This window comes from Cebus imitator, unplaced genomic scaffold (assembly GCF_001604975.1).
Source record: "Cebus imitator isolate Cc_AM_T3 unplaced genomic scaffold, Cebus_imitator-1.0 Scaffold544, whole genome shotgun sequence".
NCBI lineage: Eukaryota > Metazoa > Chordata > Mammalia > Primates > Cebidae > Cebus > Cebus imitator.
This window is the reverse complement of record NW_016107859.1, coordinates 763,094-772,006: the sequence shown is the minus strand read 5'-3', so window position 1 is coordinate 772,006 and position 8,913 is coordinate 763,094. Positions and strand designations below refer to the sequence as shown.

Genomic DNA, 8,913 nt, shown 5'->3' with positions numbered 1-8,913 from the left:
CAATCTTTTAAAAATAATTGCTGCTTTACAATATTATTTAATAAATATATTTGTACTCCAAAGTCATAGATCGTCTACTTTTAATTTCTGCTAGAAGGTTAATTGTTTTAGCTTTCACATTTAGGTCCCAACGCCATTGCAGATTATGTATTGTATACAGAGTGAACTGGAAAAAGCAAAAATAATGGGGTTTTATTTGCCTATTTTAAGTTGATGTATTAAAAAAATACTTTAGTATATCATTTTTGCTTATTTACCAGACAAACATTGTTGAAATTAGGGCAGAAATAAGACTTGAAGCAAACCACAACACTTCCCTTCAAAAACTCCAGCAGGTTCTCAGAGTATCTCAGAGAGACCCACACTCAGCTCTGTTCGGGAAGAGGAATGCAACTGTTGTGAAACATAACCAGAAAAACCTACACTTCATCCTTTCTGTTTCACCTAAAGGAAAAGCAAAACAAAACAAAAACCACAGACAATATGCGATTCAAGGAAAGAAATTCAGAGTGTTGCAGCCAGTAAGGGGAATAGAAATCAGGCGTAGAGGAGAAACCTATCTTACCAGAAGAGAGTTAGAAACGTTTTATGAGGGACACAGCCTCAAATGCAGGGAAATAAAAAAATCCTGAGATTTGCTCAGAATATTTTACAATGTTACCCTCTTCTTCAGACCTTATGATCACACAAAGGCAGCCCAAAGATAATAAAATAAATTACAGCTGAAACAGCTGCAAGATACAAAATAGCTCTAAGTGGTAGAACACAGGAAGGAAATCTCTGAAAATAAAAGGGGAGACAAAAACAAGGCTACCAAAATTTTTTGAAGTCTTTGGTACTTTTAGCTTCAACAAATATTAAACAAATCACAATTCCTGGCCAGGTGAACACAAATCCTCACATTTAAAATCCTAGTTACCTCAGTTACCATTGGCTGATATAATATGTTTAGCTTTAAGTGAAGAAAGTTCATGCCCAAACAAAACGAAAAACACAGACTACATAAACAATTCAATAGTCAAACCCAGACTATATGATATGACAAAGATGTTTAAATCATCAGAGAATTTAAGACAGCTATGGTTAATATGTTAATGTCCCTAACAAAAAAAGTAGACAACATTCAAAAACAGATGGTAATGGAAGCAGAGATAAAAATCTTAAAAAAAAAAAAAGTGAGAAATACCAAACACCAGAACAGAAAGTTTAAAAAGTATCTCTTTGATAGACTTTTGACATAGCTGAGGAATGAATCAGTGAACTGGATAAGTAAATAGAAACCTTACAATTGGTGCTTGCTTTAGCAGAATATACACTAAAATTGGAAGGTACACAGAAGGGTAGCATGGCCCCTTCACAAAGGTGTCAAGCAAATTTGGGAAGCATTCCATATTTTTCAAGTTGGATAAAAAATAAGACGTCTGTTTTCCAGATATCCATTTTACACACAACAATATTCATAGAGTCAAAGTAAAGATCAATAATACAAACAGCAAAAAAGAGCAGGGTCAGTATTATCATGTCAGATATTTTTTTTTAAACCAACAACAATAAAAAAGGACAAAGAAAGGCACTGTATAATAAAGGGTTCAACTCAACAAGATGACTTAACTATCTTAAATATATATGCACCCAACATTGAAGCACCCAGATTCATAAAACAAGTACTCCTAGACATTAAAAAAAGGCCTAGGCCACCATACAATAATAGTAGAGGACTTCAACACCCCACTGCCCGTATTAAATGGATTATTGAGGTAGAAACTAACAAAGAAATTCTGAACTTTAATTTGACACAGCCAATTGGACCTATAAACCAATAAACAGCTACAGAACACTCCACCCATCAACCACAGAATATACATTCTTCTCATCTGTACATGGAACATACTCTAATATTGACCATGTGCTCAGCCATAAAGCAAGTGTAAGTAAGTTTTTTAAAAACTGAAATAATACTAATGGTACTTTCAGATCACAGTAGAATAAAAATATAAATCAGTACCAAGAATATCTCTCAAAACCACACAATTACATGGAAATTAAATAACTTGCTACTGAATGACTTTTGAGTAAACAAGAAAATTAAGGCCAAAATTTAAAAATTCTTTAACATAAATGAAAACAAAACACAACATAGCGAAATCTCTGAGATGCATCCAAAGTAGTGTTAAGAGGAAAAGTTTATAATGCTAAATGCCTAAATCAAAAAGTTAGAAAGATCTGAAATTAACAATCTAACATTGCACCTAGAGGAACTAAAAAAAGGTAACAAGCTAACCCCAAAGTTAATATATAAAAAAAAAAGTAATCAGAGCAGAACTGAATGAAATCAAGACCCAAAAACCCATACAAAGGATCAAGAAAACCAAAAGCTTGTTCTTTGAAAGGATAAACAAGATAAATAGACCAGTAGCAAGATTAACAAAGAAAAAAAAATGGAGAAGATCAAATAAGCACAATCAGAAACAACAGAGATAACATTACACCAGATTCCACAGCAATAGAAAAAAATCATCTGCAACTATTATGAATACGTCTATGTACACAAACTAGAAAACCTACAGAAAAATGGATAAATTCTTGGAAACACGCAACTTCCCAAGACAGAATCACAAAGAAACTGAAACCTCGAACATATCAATAATGAGTTCTGAAACTGTATGAGTAATTCAAAACACATCAGCAAAGAAAAGCCCTGGACCAAATGGGTTCATAGCCAAAGTTTACTAGACATAGAAAGAATAATTAATACCACTCCTACTGAAACTATTCCAAAAAACTGAGGAAGAGGGACTTCTCCCTAAATCATTCTATGAAGCCAGCATCACTCTGATACCAAAATCTGGCAAAGAAACAACAACAACAAAATAAAACTACAGGCCAATATCCCTGATGGAGATAGAAGCAAAAATATCCAACAAAATAGTGGCAAAATCAATCCAGCAGCACAGCAAAAAGTTAATTCACCAAGATCAAATTGGCTTTATTTCTTGGATACAGGGCTTGTTCAACATGTACAAATCAATAAATGTGATTCACCACAAAACAGGATTTTTAAAAAATGTGATCATCTCAATAGACAGAAAAAATTTTCAATAAAACTAGTCTCCTTCCATGATAAAAAACCCTCAACGAACTAGACATCAAAGAGACATACCTCAAAATAATTACTGCCATCTAAGGCAAACCCACAGCCAACATCATATTGAATGGGCAAAAGCTGGAAGCATTAACCTTGAGAACTGGAACAAGATAATAAGGACGCCCACTCTCACCACTCCTATTTGACATAGTACTGGAAGTCCTGGCCAGAGCAACCAGGCAAGAGAAATAAATAAAAGGCATCCAAATAGAAAGAGAGGAAGCCAAACTATCTCTCTTTGTTGGTAATAGGATTCTATACCTAGAAAACCCTAAAGACTCCCCTAAAAGTCTCCTAGAGCTGATAAGCAATTTCAGTAAAATTTAAGGATACAAAATAAATATACAAAAACAAGTAGTATTTCTGTACACCAATAACATTCAAATGAAAGCCAATTTAAGAATTCAATCCCATTTACAATAGCCACACACAAACAAAATACTTTGGAGTATATCTAACCAAGGAGGTAAAGGATATCTACAAGGACAACTACAAAACACTGCTGAAAAAAATCATATATGACACAAACAAATGAAAAACATTCGACACTCACAGTTCAGATGAATTAGTGTCTTTAACATGGCCATATGTCCCAAAGCAATCTACAAAGTCAATGCTATTCCTAACAAACTATCAACATCATTTTTACAGAAATAGAAAAAAAAAGTGTATTAGTTTGTTTTCCTGCTACTGATAAATAAATACCTAAGACTGGGCAATTTATAAAATAAAGAGATTTACTGGACTTACATTTCCACATGGCCAGGGAGCCTCACAATCATGGCAGAAGTCAAGGAGGAGAAAGTCACATCTTATGTGGATGGCAGCAGGCAAAAAGAGAGCTTGTACAGGGCAACTCCTGCTTTTAAAATCAACAGATCTCACTATCATGAGAATGGCACAGGAAAGAGCCATCCCCATAATTCAGTCATCCCCCACCAGCTCCCTCCTACAACACATGGGACTTATGGGAGTTACAAGCTATTTGGGTGTGGACACAGAGTCAAACAATATCAAAAAGTATTCTAAAATTCACATGTAACCAAAAAAGAGCCCAAATAACCAAAGAAACCCTTAACAATAATAACAAAGGTGGAGGCGTCACATGGTCATACTTCAAACTATGCTGTAAGGCTACAGTAATCAAAACAACATATTACAGGTACAAAAAGTGATATATAGACCAATGGAACTGGATAGAGAACCCAGGAATAAAGCTACACACCTAATCATCTGTAATCATTATCATCTGATCTTCAACAAAGTCAACAATAATAAGCAATGGGGAGAGGATTCACTATTTAATAACATAGTGCTGGGCTCACTGGCTAGCTCTATACAAAAGATCAAAACTGGACCTTATGCTTTCACTATATACAAAAATCAACTCAAGATGGATTACATACTAAAATACAAGATCTATAACTATGAAAACCCTAAAAGAAAACCTACAAATACCATTCTGGACATAGTCTTTGGCAATTAATTTATGTCTAAATCCCCAAAAGCAATTGCAACAAAAATAAAAGTTGACAAGTAGCACCTAATTAAACAAAAGAGCTTCTGCTCAGTGAAAGAAACTATCAAAAGAGTAAACAGACAACCCACAAGAACGAGAAAAAATGTTGAAAACATATGCATCCGACAAAAGTCTAATATCCAGAATCTATAATGAACTTAAATCAACAAGCAAAAAGGAAACCCATTAAAATGAGCAAAGAACATGAACACTTCTTAAAAGAAAACATACAAATGGCCAACAAACATATGAAAAAATGCTCAACATGACTAATCATTAGAGAAATGAAATCAATATCACCATGAGATATCATCTAACATTGGTTAGAATGGCTATTATTAAAAAGTCAAAAAAAACCCACATGCTTGGAGGTTGCAGAGAAAGTGGTATACTTATACACTATTGATGGGAGTGTATACTAGGTCAGCCACTGTGGAAAGCAATGTGGAAATGTCTCAAAGAACTTAAAATAGAATGACTCAGTAATTCCATTACTGGGTATATACTCCCCAAAAAATAAATCATTTCACCAAAAAGACATATGTGCTTGTATGTTCATCACAGCACTATTCACAATACCAAAGAGATGGAATCAACCTAGATGCCCATCGATGGCGGACTGGGTAAAGGAAATGTAGCACATATACACCATGATACATACGCAGCCATAAAAAAGAATTAACTTACATCCTTTGCAACAGCATGGGTAGAGCTGGAGGCCATTATCCTAAGCAAATTAGCACAAAAAGGGAAAACCAAATACCATGTGTTCTCACTTATAAGTGGTAGCTAAACATTGAGTACACATGGACAGAAAAACAGAAACAATAGACACTGGAGACTATTAACAGGGGAAGGGTGACAAGGGGGCAAGGGCTGAAAAAATACATTATCAGGTTACTATGCTCACTACTGGAGTGACAGGATCATTCATATCCCAAACCTCAATGATGTGCAATTTACCCATGTTAACAAACGTGCACATGTATCCTCTCAACCTAAAACAAAAGTTGGAAAAAAAAAAGAAACCTTCAAGTGAAATGCAAAGAGGAAAAAAAAAGAATGAAAATGAAATCCAAAACCAGAAAGAACATTCAAGAACCATCTGATAGTATTAAAAGATATAAATACTCGTAATTGGGATACTGGAAAGATTTAAAAAAAAAGGATGAAGCACAGTAAATATTTGAAATAATAATGGCCAGGAACTTCCAAAATTAATGAAGGATTCCTCCCCTAATGCCCACAGATTCAAGGAGCTCAAAAGCACCAAATAAGATAAACACTTAAAACACACATACACATAAGCACACACACACCTATTCAAACTTCAGAAAATCAAAGAAAAATACAGAATCTTTTTAAAAAAAGGCAGAGGGGGAAAAAAATCTTACCTATAAAAGAACAAGGATAAGAATTACAGTGAAAAACAACCCAAAATATGGTTATTTGAAAATATCTAGGTAGGAGAGCCAATAAAAGGAATAAACAAATAACCAACATCAGAAATGAAAGAGAAGTCACTACTGATCTTGTGAGTATTAACAGGATACTAAGGGCATACTGTGGAAAATTCTATGTCCACAAATATGGTAACTTATATAAAATAAATTACTTAAAAATCACAAGTACCAAAACTCACACAAGGAAAAATGTATTAACCTGAGTAACCCTACATGTGTTAAAAATTGTCAGCCTGGTACAGTGGCTCATGCCTGTAATCCCAGCACTTTGGGAGGCTGAGGCCAGCGGATCATGAAGTTAGGAGATTGAGACTATCCTGGCCAACATGGTGAAACCCCATCTCTACTAAAATATAAAAAAAAAAAAAGAGAGAGAGAGAGAAAAAAGAAAAAAAAATTAGTCAGGCATGGTGGTGCATGCCTGTAAGCCCAGCTACTCGGGAGACTGAGGCAGGGGAATTGCTTGCACCTGGGAGGTGGAGTGAGCCAAGATCTCTCGACTGAACTCCAGCCTGGTGACAGACCAAGACTCCATATAAAAAAATTGTCTTAATAATTAAAACCTTTTTAATAAAGAGAGCACAAGAAATAGATGGTTTTAGTTGTGAATTCTTTAAGTAATAAATAGTTCCCCATTTTCACAATATATTTCTCAAGATAGCACAGTGGGAGAACTTATCAGCTCATTTGATGAGACCAGCATTACCCTAATACCAAAATCAGACAAATATATTACAAGAAAAGAAAACTAAAGACAAACATATTTCAAAATATCTTTAGCATAATATCATCCACCAATATCCAGTAAAAAGACAGTATATTATTGTCAGGGAGATTAGTGCCAGAAATGCCAGACATTCAAATTTTGTGAATTGGTTTAGGTAATGCATCATATTCATAGACTGAAAAAGAAGAAAAAATATTACCATATAAATTGAAGCAAAAAATTCATTTTAAAATAATTATCTATCATTCAAATAAAAACTCAAAAAATAGGAATAAACGGGAGCTTCTTTAGCTTAATAAAGGGTATATATGGGAAAATAGGTAACATTACAGTGGTGAGAGACTAAATGCATTCTTACTATTATCAGGAACAAGGACTAGATGTCCTCTTTTATAACTCTTAATTGACAATGTACTGAAAGTCCTGACTAATGTAGTAAGAAAAAAAATGGTACACAAAGAAAGATGTCTTTATTCACAAATGACATGATTTTCTTCTTCTCCCCCTACTGATCCCTAAACTAAAGAGGAGAAATAATTTTCTATTTAGAAATTTTCTAAGCATTTAAAATAAAGTTCTTGGAACTAATAAAAAATCTAACAAGATCACAGGATACAGGGGCTTTCCTGTAAGTAAAAGATTATCTACTGGAACTTGAAATATTAAAAAAAACAGCATTTACAATAGCACACAAAAATGAAGTGCTTAGATACATATGCTTAGAGGATCTCTATGCATAAAACTACAAAACACTAAAGAAAGACATTAAGATCTAACTAAAAGGAAAGACAGTCACTATTCATGGGCTAATAGACTCAGTATTGCTGAAATATGGATTCTTCCTTACTGGACCTACAGACTCAATGAAATCCCAATCAAAATCCCAAGAAGCCATATTGTAGATATTAACAACGGATTCTAAAATTCCTCTAATATCTCAAAGGATCTAAAATAGCCAACACAATACTGAGGAAGAAAAAAATCAGAAGACTCATACTACCATATCTGCAACTTAGCAAGAAGATACAGCAATCCAGACAGTGTGGTATTGTTGAAAAAAAAATAGACATAGATCAACAGAACAGACTGGAGAGCCCAGAAAGAGACTCTCACAAATACAGTCAACTGATTTTTGACAAAGGCGCACAGGCAATCCAAAGGAGAAAGACCAGTGGATTTTTATTGTTGTTGTTGTTTGTTTGTTTGTTTGAACAGATGGTGTTGGGACAGCTGGATATTCATATGCCAAAATATGAACCTACATGGAATATGTTCTAATGCCACCAGTGGTTGCCTGAAACTGCAGAAAGTACCAAACCCTATATATATAAATACTGTGTAGAATGTCTTTCTTTTTTTCTTCAATATTTCATGAATTAAAGATTTGTCCTTACTGTAGATGTTAGCAACCTCAGCACATGATTTTTTTTCTTTCCTTGTTAAGTCAAGAACTATTACCCTGTTACCCAAATGAAGTAGTTTAGGCTTCTCTTTGGCATATCAGAATTGTCCACATCACTACTCTTGTGCCTTGGAGCCATTATTAAAACCGTTTTTGCAAAAAATGTAACAGTGAGAAAATTGTTAACAGTGAAGGGGATCGGACCTACCAACTCTATCTTGCTTCTAACCTCCAAACTGCCCTTGTCTGTTGTATTAGTCAATTTTTATGCTGCTGATAAAGACATACCCAAGACTGGGACTTAAAAGAGGCTTAACTGGACTTACAGTTCCACATGGCTGGGGAGGCCACAGAATCATGATGGGAGGAGAAAGGCACTTCTTACATGGTGGTGGCAAGGGAAAATGAAGAAGCAAAAGTGGAAACCCTTGATAAACCCATCAGATCTCGTGAGACTTATTCACCATCATGAGACTAGCATGAGAAAGACCAGCCCCCATGATTCAATTACCTCCCCCTGGGTCCCTCGCACAAGATGTGGGAAATACAATTCAAGGTGATATTTGGGTGGGTACACCACAGCCAAACCATATCTTTCTGCCCTTGGGTCTCATGTCCTCACATTTAAAAACCAATCATGCCTTCCCAACAGTCCCC

The 8,913-nt window shown here is 34.8% G+C and overlaps 1 non-coding gene across 1 annotated transcript; it reads left to right on the top strand.

Annotated features, from left to right (window-relative positions):
- The first annotated feature begins 1,295 nt into the window (after positions 1 to 1,295).
- Positions 1,296 to 1,397, top strand: LOC119468991. Its single transcript, XR_005197813.1, has one exon. It is a non-coding gene; the product is annotated as a U6 spliceosomal RNA (small nuclear RNA).
- Positions 1,398 to 8,913: the final 7,516 nt, after the last annotated feature.